The sequence below is a fragment of the Cibotium barometz genome, chromosome 54, assembly GCF_041138505.1.
Source record: "Cibotium barometz isolate CiBa-2024 chromosome 54, ASM4113850v1, whole genome shotgun sequence".
NCBI classification, from domain to species: domain Eukaryota; kingdom Viridiplantae; phylum Streptophyta; class Polypodiopsida; order Cyatheales; family Cibotiaceae; genus Cibotium; species Cibotium barometz.
Window position 1 is genome coordinate 28,418,594 of NC_141099.1, and position 18,070 is coordinate 28,436,663.

Here is an 18,070-nt window from a genome sequence, read left to right on the forward strand (position 1 = left end):
AGCTGGATGATGGTATGGTACCTGCGATGGATGGTATGGATGATGTGGATGCACTAGGTGCTGAGGAGTCTTTGGACGATGATACCAGGGGGGTTGGCAGCACTCAAGAAAGTATGCATGTGGATTTGACTGATGAAAAGCGTTGTGAGGTCAGTGTTGTGCTTGAGGATGATATCTGGGAAATTGCTAGCCTGGATGAACAGGAACCAGAGGTGGAAATGGATGCTGACATGGTCGAGAATGTAGCTAAGGCTACTTTACGTATTGCTGAAATGCTGAAGGCAAAGTCTATGGATGACAAGGGTTCTGAGCCAGTTGAGGTGTATGGTTGTGAGGAGATACCTGAATTGCAGGAGCTGGAAGTGCTGGTGGATACTGCTGTTGGAAAGGATCTGGATTTTGGTGTGCATAAAGGTCAAGATGCTGGAACCTGGTCTTCATTGGTGTTGATGGATTGGATGCTAAATGCTGGAATGCCACAAGTTTTGAAGACGGGGAGGTTTGCGGTGGGTGAAGTGGACGTGGAAGATTTGGTGATGCACGTGGTTGATGTTTGGTGTGCAGTGATGCAGCCATGGTGTTTGAGGGATGCTGGAGAATGGGATGGTGAGTTGCTGTTTCCTTTTGATCCTGGTGGATGACTACTGAAATTGTCTGAATGCTGCTGAGCATGAATGCTCTAGCAGATGGGGGGGTGGCAAAGTATGTCAGGCGTTTTTCTGAGACGTCTTTTTGGCTAGTGTACATACGTGTGCGTGGCAGTTGTAAAGAGTTTGGTTTGGAGAGCGTGTGCAAATGTTCTGGGTGGATGCTTTTGGTTTTGGGCTGGTTGCAGGCCTGTCTGGTGAGAAGCTCGCTAGGTTGATATCAACCATTTGGCAGCTCTTGGTGTGCGTCTCCAAGAATGAAGCGGGCATCGAAAGGTTGTATGTGAAGTGTGTAAGGAGGCATGGGCATTAAAGACAAGAGGGGCCCTTGTTGCCTTGAGAGTGAAGGTGTGTAGAGCATGGGAAAGCAACCATTGATGTGGCCAATGTTGCCTGTGTTGGTGTGAAAAAGAAGGTATGGGGGGTGGCTATCTTTAGGCATTAGAAGAATACAATAAAAAAGAAGTGGGTGGCCAGCTGGCAAAGCAGCGTGGAGCTTGGAATGGCCGCCAGCGCATGTCCTCCAGAAGCTTGGCGAATGCTGTAAGCGTGTAAAGCTGGCGAAGATAAAAGCAATCTGAAGGTCGCCTTGTTGCTGGGGTCTCTCGGACGCAGACAAGCAGAGGAGGGGCTCTCAAGTGCAGTTGCGAGACAGAGAAGCAAGGCGAGTCGGCAGTCTGCAGAAAGAAGGGACGAGTAGTCGCCAAAGAAAAAAGCTCTCGAAGGGAAGATCGCCAAAAAGAGGTGACCTGAGTAGTCGCTGTGTAGTGAGGAGCGGCCCCTGGGAGCGCAGTGAGGTCGCCAAAGAGGCGAGTGGCTAGAAAAGAATCGCAGAGAGGTCGCAGAGACCAAGAAGCCGAAGGTGGCCGCCTTGTGATGTTTAGCAGGCTGAGGTGGTGAGTGAGAGAATTGTTCCAGCCGGTGGCTGGTGGTGCCCCCGTTCGTGTGTGTTATTCCAAGTTTGCGAGGTGGAAGGGCTATAGAGGCAGGTCTTTCTTTCTTTTTTTCACCTCACACCCACCAGTCACCAAACCTTCACACACGGAGGCTCCACGCTTCTGCGCTGACTTGCTGCGCTTCATAGCCCACTGGCTCCTCTAGCCCGTCTGTCCTCTCCACAACAGCGTATCCGGCTGCTACACGACGGCCACCACAGCTGCGCCTCCTCTGACTTGAAACTAGCAGCTGCGCACTGCGCTCTAGAAGCCCCAGAAGCCCCCCCACTCCTCAACAGCAGCGACTTCCTTTTCTGCAGCACACGCCGCCGACTCGCCAGCTTCGGGACGTTCTTCTCAGAAGATGCGCTGGCAACATAATATAGCCCCACGCTTTGCTTTCCTTTTTGGCCATTAAATTTTATATATTACTTAATATTGCCTAAGATGGCCACTCCCCTAGCTTTTCACACCAAATGCCCATGGCCTTGGCCCCATCACCTCTAAATGCCCATGCTCCATACGCTTTCTCTCTCAAGGCAACATCGGCCCCTCTTGTCTTTAATGCCCATCATGCCATACCTTCAACACAAACCGGCTAGTGCCCATGCATCCTTTGGACGCGCACACACTTCAAGACGACCATCGAAGAGCTGGAACCACCTGCATACCGCTCACCGGACAAGCCTGCAACAAACCCAAATCAAATGCTGTCCACACTGAACACCTGGCCAGGCATTTCACGGCCAAATTCTTACACACGCCACACATTTATATGTACACGAGCCTGAAAGACCACTCAGAAAAACGCCTGACATACTTTGCCACCCCCCCCCATCTGCTAGAGCATTCATGCTCAGCAGCATTTGACAATTCCAGTAGCTATTCCGCCAGGATCAAAAGGAAACAGCAACTCACCATCCCATTCCCCAGCATCCATCAAACACCATGGCCGTATCACTGCACACCAAACATCCATCATATGAACCACCAAATCATTTCCATGCACTTCACCCACAACCAACCTCCCTTTTTTCAAAACCTGTGGCATTTCAGTATCTAGCATCCCATTCATCAACACCGATGAAGGCCAGGTTCCAGCATCTTGACCTTTCTGCACACCAAAATCCACATCCTCTCCAATGGGAGTGTCCACCAGCACTTCCAGCTCCTGCAATTCAGGTATCTCCTCACAACCATACACCTCAACTGGCTCAGAACCCTTGTCATCCATAGACTTTGCCTTCAGCATTTCAGCAATACGTAAAGTAGCCTTAGCTACATTCTCGACCATGTCAGCATCCATTTCCACCTCTGGTTCCTGCTCATCCAGGCTAGCAACTTCCCAGATATCATCCTCAGGCATAATGCTTACCACACAACGTTCTTCATCAACCAAATCCACATGCATACCTTCTTCAGTGTTGCCAACCCCCCTGGCATCATCGTCCAAAGACTCCCCAACATCTAATCCATCAGATGGAACAACATCCACTTCATCCATCGCAGGTACCATACCATCATCCAGCTGTCCAAGAAAATCCAAGATGATAGGATCTTCCTCCACACTCTCCACATCCGCATCACAGGCCGTCTTCACTTCATCAGAAGTCTCTACCCCATCCTCCTCCCTTGTAGAATCTATCAAAGAATCATCCTCAAAGCATCCTGTATCCAGCTCCTCTTCCTTCTTATCATCGGCCAATCCCAAGGCATCATCCTCGTTGCTTCCCTGTGTATGCATATCCTCCAGATCACTGTCCTGTACAGCCACGACCAAATCCAAAGAAGAATCCACTGGCAACTTCTCATCTTCACGTTTCTCCTTCACCTGGTTCTCATCCACCTGCACATGCTTTTCAAACTTTGGAAAAAAATCAGAAGGCAAATAGAACATACCCCTTTGCACCTGTCTCGGCCTTTGAGGCTCCTGTCTAATCAAACTTTGCATAGGACTCCTATCCTCCTCAACCAAATTTACCTTCATATCCCTCACAGACACAACACCTTCATGCGGATAAATTCCCATCTCCATCTGCTTCAAAATCTTGCCTTCCTTTTCCCTAGCAATGCTAACTGCATCATCAAAAGACTTGGGATTCTTCAATTCAACCCTGACCCTCAAATGGGGTAGCAAACCATCAATAAACAAGTTCTTCTTCAGAAACATAGGAGGAACTCCCTGCTTCAATGTCACACACCACTTACCCCACAAACATGTAAATACCTTCACAAAATCATCCAGTGATTGCCCATGTACCTGCTTCAAGACGCTCAGCTCTTGCCAAAGCACACTAGCATCCTCCACTTGCTGAAAACGCTCCAAAAGGCCTTCTTTCAACCTGTCCAAGGTCAAGACACCAGCATCCTGCGCTTCAAAACCCTTCAGCCAGCTTCGGGCATCTCCCTTCAAGAAAATCTTTACCAGCCTCAGAACCTGCTCTTCATCTGTGACATGATTGCTAATGCATGCCAACTCCATCTGCTCCAAGAAGTCACACACATCTTCTCCCTAACTCCGGATAGGACCACATCATGACAGCCTGTACCAATCCCTGAGCTATCCTCAGTCACACAAGTCTTGAGAAATCCTCAGTCACACTATACCAGAAAGAGCCACTCCTCAGTGGGGGCACCAGAAGGATGTGAGGTGAAAAAAAGAAAGGAAAGCCTGCCTCTATAGCCCTTCCACCTCGCAAACTTGGAATAACACACACGAACGGGGGCACCACCAGCCACCGGCTGGAACAATTCTCACACACTCACCACCCAACCCACGCCAGACAGACAGCCCAAAACAGGGGCACCATAAACCAAGACAAACACCCAGCTTTATATTCCCAGATCAAAACATTTCATACAAGCTTCTCCCGACACAGAAGCTTTACTCACACAACTCACAAACAAACACTCAGGCCTGTCAGCCGAGGATACACCACATCCCTGATCACCACATAATCCACTCGCCTGCCTGCTGTACCAGTCACACCAGAATGAACCCGGCCACTCTCGCTCCAGAAGGCGCCCACACCAGCTAACCCTCGAGTCCTCTGCGACCCATCACCTCTGCATGTGTCGTCAGCAGCAGCTTCACTCCACGCTCTCTCTCTCTGTCTCTGTCTCTGTGCTGATCCTCTGTCAGCCTCGCAACAAACCCAGGCAGCTTATCTGCCTTGCTACCGGCCCACCACCAAGCAGCAACACTTTCTCACTGTGCTTCACTCGGCACCCTGCTCTCTGTCCTCTGTCCTGTCTCTTAGGCGGCCCACACCAGCCCACACTCAGTCTCACGCTGGCCCGCTTTACAATCACCGTTGTGCCAGCTGTCTCCTCTCAGTAGCTGCGCACACCCAAGGCTCTCACTCACAAGGCGGCCCACCTTTTGTAGCCTTCGACACTCTATGTCTGCACACGGGGAGGCTCCCACACACGGCTGCCCATCACCTTCGACCAGCTGCGCCCTCTTTCACGTCAGCAGCTACGCCCACCAGTCACCAAACCTTCACACACGGAGGCTCCACGCTTCTGCGCTGACTTGCTGCGCTTCATAGCCCACTGGCTCCTCTAGCCCGTCTGTCCTCTCCACAACAGCGTATCCGGCTGCTACACGACGGCCACCACAGCTGCGCCTCCTCTGACTTGAAACTAGCAGCTGCGCACTGCGCTCCAGAAGCCCCAGAAGCCCCCCCACTCCTCAACAGCAGCGACTTCCTTTTCTGCAGCACACGCCGCCGACTCGCCAGCTTCGGGACGTTCTTCTCAGAAGATGCGCTGGCAACATAATATAGCCCCACGCTTTGCTTTCCTTTTTGGCCATTAAATTTTTATATATTACTTAATATTGCCTAAGATGGCCACTCCCCTAGCTTTTCACACCAAATGCCCATGGCCTTGGCCCCATCACCTCTAAATGCCCATGCTCCATACGCTTTCTCTCTCAAGGCAACATCGGCCCCTCTTGTCTTTAATGCCCATCATGCCATACCTTCAACACAAACCGGCTAGTGCCCATGCATCCTTTGGACGCGCACACACTTCAAGACGACCATCGAAGAGCTGGAACCACCTGCATACCGCTCACCGGACAAGCCTGCAACAAACCCAAATCAAATGCTGTCCACACTGAACACCTGGCCAGGCATTTCACGGCCAAATTCTTACACACGCCACGCATTTATATGTACACGAGCCCGAAAGACCACTCAGAAAAACGCGTGACACCAACTACCTCCGCTCATGCCAATGCCACCAGCCCTACTTGCACTCTCTCACGCTTCAAAGAGAATTGCTCAACCCAGCCTCAGCAGCCGTGATGGGGGCATCGTCAAAAGCAGCTGAGCATGTACCTCTTACTTAGCATCCCACGACTTGATGCAGTTAATCACATATAGGATTATGCACACTCTAGATTGCGGATCAGCAATAGCTTGGTCTCTAGTGTCTCTTTGTGCAACCAGCTTTCCAACTCGTGGATCCTCAAGCTGCCTGAAACTAGGCTGTGCTAGGAGAAGTTACATTGCTGGAAACGAAGAAGCTAGGCTCAAGGGCTACCCAAGACCACTATAGTTATAGCAATGTCGGATCCACGACCAAGTTTAGAAGGACCGCTGCTGCTAGGAGACACACCACGTGTTCAGCACATAGCAAGCACACACCTCCACCACTGTAATCCACCCTTTCTGTTGTGTTTTTTCACTTTGTGCGACCAGCTTATGTGTCTCTTCCAGCCCTAAGAAATGCCACCACGGGTGAGAATATTACAGAAGCATGGGCAGCGCTGGGTGTTTTGGCAGAGAAAGGGGAAGCGATCCAACTCGTGGATCGTCAAGCTGCCTGGAACTCGGCTGTGCTAGGAGAAGTTACATTGCTGGAAACGAAGGAGCTAGGCTCAAGGGCTACCCAAGACCACTATAGTTATAGGAATGTCGGATCCACCACCAAGTTTAGAAGGACCGCTGCTGCTAGGAGACACACCACGTGTTCAGCACATAGCAAGCACACACCTCCACCACTGTAATCCACCCTTTCTGTTGTGTTTTTTCACTTTGTGTGAGTCCTGAGATCTATACACCATGTTGATATATGTATATAGATCAAGAGAGGGTGTTGAATAACATGATATACATACATCAGAGTTATAGAGGTCACACAGTGGTAGTGTTTTAATGTGTTTAGGCTATGGACTACCACCAGATGCATCCACCAAGTGATCCATCCCCTATAAGAGACCTTTGACCAGCCCATTTACAATGTTTAAGGGCTTCTTACCATAAGTTACATGGATCAATTGCTTGATTTTACATGGGCCCAATAGAAAAGGCCTTCCCATTTACCAAGCAACCCCTTTGCATTTGCACTTAGTTATGCAGCTCGATGGTTCCTTGTCCTCAATGTGAATGATTAGTTTGCAAACATGACTCTTGTCCTTCACATGAATGTTGGGCACATCTACTCCCCCCACCTCCATGATAAAGCATATATGGTCCCATGAAATGTAGTGCTAGTTTTTTCTTTACTTTGATCTCCAAAGGAAGTTTCAAATTAGCTTTTCCACTCTAACCCATTGGTTCTTGCTAAGGGGTTGATGAATTTGATAGAGACTACACCTACTGTAAGAATTTTGGAGTTAAAAAATAGACAAGTTCCTAAAACCATAGCATTGTTATGTGGATATATCCACTCCAAGGGGTAGGCCAATAGGCTTACCCACTTGACCTGTGTTGATCCACTTATATTAAAGGTGTACTTTTTGCACCAGTCCCCTACTGCTCCTCTATGGGAATAATAGGGACTTAACTTTATGAAAGCTATTTGCATTTTGCCCTATGTCATGCCAAATCATTTCATCTCCAAAAGAATTAGATGATAAATACATAAAAGTTAAATGGAAGAAAACCATTGCTTCCCCAAAAGAAGATGATAAATACATAGATGGTAGATGAAAGGAAATCAAATGCTTTCCATGTAATTATCATCTATTAGTTACTCTCCATCCAGGCATGGAAATCAAATGCTTTCCATGTAATTATCATCTATTAGTTACTCTCCATCCAGGCATGGTTTATTTACATGCCTTGACCTCTAATTAGCTCTAGTTTGGTAACCTGACATGGCATAAAATTTTCCTTTTTAAAGATGATAGATTTTTATAACAATGCATGTAAATGTCTTGCAAGTCTTCTAACATACCTTACTGACAAGACATGGTAGACACAAGAAAAAGGTCAATCAATCATCTTACTTCCTCTAATAAAAGGGAAAAGAAGAGGAAGGGGGGTTACTATGCTACTATGCAATTGTTGTAAAAAATCAACATTTAGTGCCTTAAATAAGTATCTAGCTCTAACATTAATCTTTCTTCTAAGTGATTACTATCCTAGAGAATGAAGTGAGTGGACTCACAGGTCGTAAAAACCATTGCATCTCTAAAAGAGAGAAATATATATGTACATGTAAACATGTTCCAGAAGTGTAGTTAGAGATAGACCTTTTGAATATAATTTCTTATACACACAAGGAAATGCTTATTTTGTACATAACTAGTTCTTGAAGTTAGCTATGTAGGGATACATATCCAAAAGCAATAATAAGGGTCTGAAAGAGCTCATAGTGACCCAAAAAAACAATCGTGGCAAACTAATGAAAAGATTCATATCACATAATGAATAATAGATTTCAAGTCTATAAGCCATTTTGCTAAAGAAAATATAGACTCTCGATTATTTGCAAAGGTGTTTACAAAATAAAAGAGAACCCACCATGTAAGAGTGCCATCAACAACCAAAAGAAAGAAAAAACTAATAGACCTATAACTAGATTAACTACTTAAATAATAATATTATATTCAAGACACATAAAAGAAGAAAGTGATAGATCTAGGATAAAGTCCATGGATAATTGTTAGAACTTGATTCTCTACAACTAGGCTGATTGGGAAGTGAAACTTAGTCTTACACTACAAGAGAATCATTGTTTTTCAACACTTAGTTTCCACGCCTGGTCGCGTCGTCAAAATAGATGTCGAAATATGCATGGAAATAAATGTCAAAATATTCGTCGAAATACGCATGGAAAAAGTAGTCAAAATATGCGTTGAAATAACAGTCAAAATTTCTTTATTTTAAAAAAATCGAATTTATATATAATATGTTCTAGTTCCCATCCTAGGGTGTGTTTTAGCCTTCTCTTTTTAATTCTTTGCAAGCATATGTGTCTATGAGAGAGAGAGAGAGAGAGAGAGAGAGAGAGAGAGAGAGAGCTAGAGAGAGAGATGATCAGAGAGAAAGAGAGATAAAGAGAGAGAGAGAGAGAGAGAGAGAGAGAGAGAGAGAGAGAGGGGGGGGGGCACGGGAGAGACGAGGGTATAACTTCCATCACGCTCTTTGAAGGAGAAAAAATGCTAGCTCCTCCTCCTCATCACTAAGGTGCAATTAAGAAAGTGCTCTATTTTACAATGAAATTAAAGTTCATCATCAACTTGCTTGTCCTCAGCGAGATCCATGGCTCTAAATAAATCTATTTCTAGAAATACTCCATCATTGTTGTCAATTAGTGGAACCGGTTGTCTTGTAGTAGTAGAAGGTAATTTATCCATGTCGTCATCCTCTTCTAGCTCTAGCATGAGAGCTGTCGATGCATCATGATCATACTCAGCTTAATTCTCTTCTTCTTCTGGATTATCTGTAGTGTCTGTTTCTCATTCGCTCAATGAGTATACCTTCACCTGATCCTAATCCCATGTGAGCCTCACCTACTTCCTCAACTAATATGTCTTCTTCTTGTTTTTCTTGTTGTTCAATAGATGCAAGTGGTGTATGCTCAACCATCACATGATCTAGGGGGAGTTCCTCAACATCTGGCAAACAGTCAACTGCTATTTTCACCTCTTCAAATATTTGTTTTCCTTGTGGATTTATTTGGATCACAAACAACCATTTATGATATGTCGGGTCTTCCATAAAGATGACTTGCTCACAGTGCTCTGGTAGCACAAATGTGTCCCTTTGGTCAGTCCATATCTTTGTGCGGTCTACTTGAAGAAATTCACACTGTACTGCAACCACCACAATGAAGCAAACACCTAAGAGTGACTCAAATGCCATGGAGTGGTCACTGAAACAGATATCCAACGAGCTCGACATAGCAACTTGGTGAGACTTAAACTTAATTTTTAATTATCACCCAGCTTGTTTTGCTTGTGGCTAACATGTTTCCATTGTATCACTATTTAATGTGCAAGAAGATGAGGATGTTGAAAGTGACCAGTGATGAGTAAGGTGGTGGTACATGGTGAAGATGAAGAAGTGCGTGAAGATGAAGATGAAGACAAAGATGCACCACAATGAATTAATTTAATTAGTGCCTTTGTCATTATTCATTTTTGGTACGCAAACACTTGCATTTTGCAACTTTGTATATAATTTTAACCGTGGCCTTACAGAGAAACGGCCATGGCTTCAAGAATAAATGTCTCTGGATTAACCAGTGATGAATAGGCATGGCTTGACCAATGAATGGCCATGGATTTCTAAATGAATAGCCATGACTTTGTGGAGTTGGATTGAACGGTTGTGGCTTGATGAATAAAAGGCCACTTGGCTGAGGAAATGGTCGGGGCTTTTTGATGAGGACGGACAGTGGATTTATCAATGAGCAGTTGCGGCTTGGTGAGTGAACAGCTGTTCACTTTGACTTTAGAGAGATTATTTTTTTTGGCACCTTGTGAACAAGTTTTGTACCCTAATACTACATGGTCAGCACCTCGTAGAGAAATAAAAACCATCACATTATTGTTTTCACTCCGCAGCTACATTTAGCTGGTCATCGTACACGAGTTTTTTAAGGTGAGATCTTTTATTACTTAAGATCTCCCTTATTCGCGTCCTTCCCCATACATCCGCAAGATTCTTGTCAAATGTTGTTGAGTAGGACCTGTTCCTGTATGTTTCTTCTGCCCAAGTGCTTTTTATGTTTTTATGTATATTTAAGTGCTCTTATATGAAGCAGATATACATGAAGTACAAGAATTGAGTCATATAGACTCTTATTGAACTACTCTATGTTGAAATAGCCACTTGTTAGTAAGGATTGAAAGAATTATACTGACTTGCGAGACTAATATAGATATCTTCACTAAAGATTGAAGATCATTGATTTGTGAAGATGGTAGCATCATTTGGAGAGGTTTGTAATTCGAAGGAAAATTCCAGGCAATAGGTTGTACCATTGACCAGGCTATCGTCCACCATGGCCCCCCTATCTAGAGATGTACCTGGAAGTTGTCGATGGTGAGGCTTTGGTGCAAATGTCCTCCAGTGCATGAGTATGGATACGTACTCATGGAGCATGTACTACATTAATTTAGCCAAAAGAATAGTAAGCTATAAGCTTAACAATTATATAATGGCTATTGAAGATTGTTGGGAAAGTGTTAATGCGTGAGATGATTAATCCGTGATATGGCTTAAATTGTGAAAGTGTAGGCTCTTAAGCCGTGAGACTGTTAATTCGTGTGAGACCTAAACTCGTACGATTGCAAGTTTTTTTTTTGTTTGCCGTGAAGGGATATTCCGTGAAATTGTAGGTTCTTAGGCCGTGAAAGGTTATTCCGTGAAATTATAGGTTCTTAGGCCATGAAAGATTCTTCCGTGAATTGGCCTAAACTCATGAAATGGCCTAAACCCATGAAAGTGCAGGTTTTGACCCCGTGAAGTTGCAGGGTTTGACTCCAATGGTTTTTGATTCAAATGATTCTATGGGTCAGTTATAGGGCATGACATACAAGCAACAAGTTCTCGTGCACTTATGCTTCGGTGACAAGAGCATTGCGAGTGTGTCTTTGATGTGCTCATAAGCCTTTGTTGCAGACATGGGGATTGATTCTTGAATTTTTGGCTCACATGTTGTCGAGGCAGTAGATAAGATTGCTTGTTGGTTACCATTGGGGTTGCTTGAACACACAAGCTCTTGTGTAGGTGTGTTGAATGCACGAGAGTGGCTGAGTGACTTGCTTGGTGTTGCTTGGGCCTCCATTCTTGTTGAACTTTAGGTGAGTGAAGCTGTTGGGGTTGAAGTCGGTGGCGAGGCTTTCTTCACATTGTCTGATTTTGGCAACCATATGATGGGATTACCATCATAGTATCCTTGTTGCTTGGGCCTCCATTCTTGTTGAACTTTAGGTGAGTGAAGCTGTTGGGGTTGAAGTCGGTGTTTTCTCCTAAACCCACTCTAGGCTTTCTTCACATTGTCTGATTTTGGCAACCATATGATGGGATTACCATCATAGTATCCTTGTTGTTGAAGCACATGCTTAGGCACCCATCTTTGATGAACATTATAAGTTGGTGGCTGATGCTTTTGGTGCTAAGACTTTCTTCTTTGTGCAATCTTAGGGGCTTAGGGGACGTTGTGATGCGCTTGGAAATCTAAGCGGTGGTATGTCCTTGGTAGTACCCTTGTGCTTGCAATAATGTTTTGGGTACCCACAGTTGTTGACTTGGTGGAGTTCTTTGAGGAACTTGCATAGGCTTTTGTGGGACGGTGTTGTGGAGTACTTTTCTTTTTCCCAGGCCTCTGAGTGCTACGTTGACTATTGAGGCACCCAAATTTGATTGGCAGGCTTCATAGTAGCCTTGAGCTACAAGTAGCTGCTTCTCCACCCACATCTTGATACTATTAAGATATCCTAATTTTTGTTGTCTTGGTGAAGTTTTCCTTTGGGTTGATATGGAAGATTTGGGACCCTCCTTGACTTTGGTTGGCACTGAGGTTATAGGTTTGAGACTCATGGCCATTGTTGGACGATGATGAGGCTAGAGTCTCTTGTGGAGTGGCTAAAGATGATGAGGCTTTCAAGCATGCGGTTGTCTCCTTTGGTGGGGTTTGTCAATGAAGAGGCATAGGCTTCGGGGTTTTTCCTTTGAGTTCCATGTTAGAGATAGACGGTTGCGTTGTGGGAACTACTTCAGAAATAGTTGCTGATTGTGAGGTATTGGCATGTAACTTCATTAGTGAGGATGGGGTTGAAGGAGTAGATGCTTTATCCGAAAGAGTCGATCGTTGACGCAGATGCTTTATCCAGAGTCAATCGTTGACGCAAATGGTAGGTCATTGTGTAGAGGCTTCTGTGGTGGAAGAGGCTTGTAACCTTTTGCATTCAGCATCATAGAAATCCATTAAAGTTGGATTCTCTCCCTTGCAATATGGCATTGTTAACTTTTTTTCATTGACCATCATGATGACTCTATTGCTAGTAGCAAAGCACAGTGGTGCTTGGATAGCAATAGTCCATTTATGCCCCAAGATCAAGTCTGCTTCCAACACATACTCAACCACAAAAAACTTACAAGTAAGGGGATTAGTTTTAATATACATTGTATGTTCAAAGTACCCCAAACATGGCATGTTCAAGTCTTGTGTAAAGGGAATTCTTTCATAATGAGCCGTGGAGTGTTGGTTGAGCTAACAAATCCCATAACTCCAGGGTCATGAGATTGTGTTCTCGTGTTGGATAAAGCTATGATTGAGCTATGGTGATTTTATTTGAGATTTCCAATCCAACCAGAAACCTAGGGATATTTTCAATAAGATATCTTAGAAGTTCTAGCTTCTCCAAAGTCTCTTCCTCCTGTAATAGCAATTGTACATTGCCTGCAGGAGTGTTCAAGTTGATTGTTTCCATGAATTCATCTATTGAATACAACGAGTCACGTATGCAAGTTCCACCAAGGATGACATCATACTTAAGGAAATATAGGGTAACATGGAATGTAAATTCCACATCTCTATCGATTATTTGAGTATCATAGCTAAAGTAATCTGGAACTTCAATGCTTTGTCCATTGGCTCCTCCTACAAGACCATTGTCTGTAGGGATGATTTTAGGTTGTCCCAATGACACCCAAGTGGCTATTGTCATGATGTTATGACTAGCTTGAGGGCTAATGAATGCGCGTTTGCACTTAACATCATTGCCCCTGTAGAGAAATCTAACTATACCATGATAGAATCTTCTAGAGGAACCATGGATGTTTCATCTTCAGATCTCGTTTTTGTTTCATATTCCCACTCACTTTCATCCTCTTTTTGGCTCTCAGCTTTTTTAAGAGTTCCCAATGCGTACACTGGTACACTTGGCCCTCTGACAATTCTAAATGAGGTCTGTTTGGAAACATGCGAATCCTCACAGTCATGTTCTATGGAGCTCCTTATGTCTTGGTATAACTCATGTTGAGCCTTTAAAGGTGCAAGTGCTAATGTAATGCTGGCTACACCATGAGAAAAGAGCATTCCTCCAAATGAGGTTTTGAGAGACTGCTTTAATTTTGTAAGGGAATTATCGAATTCCTTACGTGCTTTCTCAACTGCGTAATTCGTGCAATCTGTCTTGAAGGACTCTTCTGTAGAGAGTTTGTCTTCCTCTTGAAAGGGGAAGCAGTACTCCTCTAGGTGTTGTATTTTGGTTGTTTTTTCTAGGATTGGTATTATGAGGCTCAATCAAAATCAGTGATCCTGTAAGACATTCAACCAAGCTAAGCATGCTCTCCTAAGCTTGCTTTTTGCATTCTGCATATGTCATGTGATCATTATTATCAATTTGGGATAGTTGGGTGGGTTTTAGTTTCTTGATTAGTCGATTAAGTGCACTGAGTGATGAATCAGAACTTGTTTCATTCTCACTTAGTGACGTACTAGAACTTGTTTCATTTTCTAACTTTCTTTGGATTGTCAGTTTTTCATTATGTTTGCCCATGCGATGAGATCAAATTTCTTTTCGGCTTTTGTATCATGTGTCGCACATATGGGTTTTATGGTTTGTGTGGTGGCTTTTAATGTGGATGCTTCTGCATCATGTGTATCTTTTGGCTCTTTTGTGTTTATGTTCCCTTTTGGGTTTATGTCCTCCCACAGGCTCCTTTTCCCTATCCTTTAATTCAACATCGGTTTTTTTAATAGTTTGTTGTCCATTGTTTTTCTTGGGTTTAGAAGGTTTTGTTTTCTGTTTTAGGTTCCACTTTAAAGCATGTTCTTCTACCCATGTTGAGGTATTGTCTTTTACATTCTTTTTGACTGTTTCTTATGCCTTGGCTTGTAAGCGTGTAAGCACATTCAAGGGTACCGTGGACAATTGCATGTTTTGTAAACTTAAGATGTTAAGAGTTATATTTTGTGAGAGAAGTTGCATTGAAGCAACTCGTCTTGGGAAATCTTGGAACATGTGATCAATGCCACATCGTTCACACATGGGTCACAAAGTGTCAGTGACTATGGGTATGGAAGCATTCCAAATTATGTAGTCTACCACCTTGTGAGGTCCATGACAATATAAACACTGAAGTGTTTGATTAACTGCTTCCTGCGCAGTTTCTACCCTTTGGACTGTTTCTCCTTTGTGCACAGGAGCTGGAGGTTTTGAGTCAATTGTGGATGAAGTGGGACACTTTTTAGTATCATGGTCAAAGGTTTTACAATATATGCAATATAGAAAAATAGGTGCCTTGTATGCACAATGGGGATTGGGATGGTCGTAGTAGTGATTGCACTCAACACAAGGCATTTCGTTCCTCACTTGTAGAGGCATTAAGGATGTTTGGTTTTGAAGGAGCTCATCTTCTCTTAGAGATGTCGATTGAAAGCTTTTAAGCAAGGCTGCATAGAATTCACGGAATGACAATTCCGAGACCGATCATTCTTTAGCCATTACTTCATTTGGTTTAGATGAGGAACAACTCATAGCATGATCATCTTCTAGCATGTTGTCATCTAAACGTATTGCTTCTTTACAACATTGATCAAATGTTTCGAGGTTGGATACAATGATCAAGTTGTGTAAGCTATTTTTCTTTAAGCCCATCATGAAACATCTCTTCAATTGAAAATCGCTTAATTTTTCCCATGACTCACATCGTGAGTCCAAGAGTTTTATCCGAAGGATAAAGTCTCTAATGGATTCATTTGGTTAACGCTCAATTGAATAGAGTTCTTTTGTTGCACTCCACCGATCACCTTGTTTGGAAAAATCGTGGATAAAGGCTATTTTCAAGGTTTTGAAGTTGGTCTTGATCGCCGGCATCAATGTGATGATGAACCGTCGACTAGCTTTTCCCTCTAAGCATAGGTTCAACGCATGTACCTTGGTGGGACAGTTGGGATTTCCAAAGGCTTCACATCTCTGTTCAAACATTTGAATGAATTGAACACGGTCTGTAGTTCCGTCATGTTTGCCCATAATTTTAGAAATTTGTACGGCGTATGAGTCACTGAGGCCGTATGTGAGTGCTCTTGTTAGGAGAGACTCACTGAGTCCTTGGGCTACCCCCCTTCTTAGATGAGTCAGTATGTCCAAAGCGTGAATTTTTTTTATTATTATTATTATTTTTTACCGACGGACCCCCTTTCACGTCGTGAACTATCTATCAGGGTGCAATTCAAGGCGTGAAGCGGACTTCACGAATTTTATCCGTTTCAAAGTGTTTCTCGTCACCGTAAAGCGGACTTCACAAATTTTTGCGTGAACGGAGTGTTTCTCGTTCGTGAAGCGGATTTCATAGAAAAAATAAATTCATTTTTTTGCGCGGACTCCTAGGGTGTGAAACCTTAAGCCTTGAAAGTGCAACAATGGTTCACAGAGTGAACCATTTTTTGAAAAAAAAAATCGGTGTGCGCAGACTCCTAGGGTGTGAAACCTTAGGCCGTTAAATTGCAGAAATGGTGCACGTGTGAACCATTTTTTTATTTTTTGATTTTTTGTTGCCGACGCAGACTTCTAGGAGGGTGTAAAACCTTAGGCCGTGAAAGTGCAAAAATGGTTCACGACGTGAACCATTTTTTGATTTTTTTCTCGGGCGTGCGGACTCCGAAGGCGTGAAACCTTAGGCCGTGAAAGTACAAAAATGGTTAACGGCGTGAACCAATTAAAAAAAAAACCAATGGACCCCCTTTCACGTCGTGAATTAGGAGGGTGCAGTTCACAGCATGAAGTGGATTTCACGAATTTTATCCATTTTGATTTTTATTTTATTTTTTCGACGGACCCCCTTTCACGTCGTGAGGTAGTAGGGTGCAGTTCACAGCGTGAAGTGGACTTCATGAATTTTATCCATTTCATTTTTATTATTATTATTTTTGCCAACAGACCCCCTTTCACATCGTGAACTACCAGGGTGCAGTTCACAGCGTGAAGTAGACTTCACAAATTTTATCCATTTTGATTTTTTTTTAAAAGCATGAAGGCAGTGTTTCACACCGTGAAACGGACTTCATGGAAAAATTATATTCAATTTTTTGGTGCAGACTCTTAGGATGTGAAACATTAGGCCGTGAAAGTGCAAAAATGCTTCAGGGTGTGAACCATTTTTTTTTTTTTTGTCGATGGACCTCCTTTCACATCGTGAACTACTATAGCAAGGTGTAGTTCATGGCATGAAGCTGACTTCACTAATTTTATCCATTTCATTATAATTATAATTATTTTTACTAACAGACCCCCTTTCACGTTGTGAACTAGCAGGGTGCAGTTCACGGCGTAAAGCGGACTTCATAAATTTTATCCATTTTGTTTTTTTTGTTTTTCATGAACAAAGTGTTTCATACCATGAAACATTAGGATTTTAGGCCGTGAAGCGGACTTCATGGAAAAATTCAATTCGATTTTGTTTTCGACGCACAGACTCTTGGGACATGAAACCTTAGGTCATGAAAGTGCAAAAATGGTTCACAGTATGAATCATTTTTTGATTTTGTTTTGGCACGGACTCCTAGGGTGTGAAACCTTAGGTCGTAAAAGTATAGAAATGGTTCATGGCATGAATCTTTCTTTTTTTTGGCCAACGGACCTCCTTTCACATCGTGAACTATCTATCAAGGTGCAGTTCAAGGAGTGAAGTGGACTTCACGAATTTTATCCATTTCAAATTTATTTTTTGTGTGAACAAAGTGTTTCTCATCATGAAGGGGACTTCACGAAAAAATTAAATTTGATTTTTTTTAGCACGGACTCCTAGGGCGTGAAACCTTAAGCTGTGAAAGTGCAAAAATGGATTTGATTTTTTTTTCAACGTGGACTCCAAGGGGTAAAATCTTAGGCCATGAAAGTGCAAAAATGGTTCACGACGTGAACCATTTTTTCAATTTTTTTTATTTTTGCCGACAGACCCCCTTTCATGTCGTGAATTGCTATAGCAAGGTGCAATTCACGGCGTGAGGCGGAGTTCACAAATTTTATCCATTTCAATTTTTATTTTTATTTTTTTAAACCGACGGACCGCCTTTCATGTTGTGAACTAGCAAGGTGTAGTTCATGGTGTGAAACGGGCTTCACGAATTTTATCCATTTCAATTTTATTATTATTATTTTTTGCCGATGGACCCCTTTCACGTCATAGACTAGCAAGGTGTAGTTCACGGCGTGAAGCAAACTTCACGAATTTTATCCATTTTGATTTTTTTTTCTTTTTTGGTGTGAATGAAGTGTTTCACACCGTGAAGCGG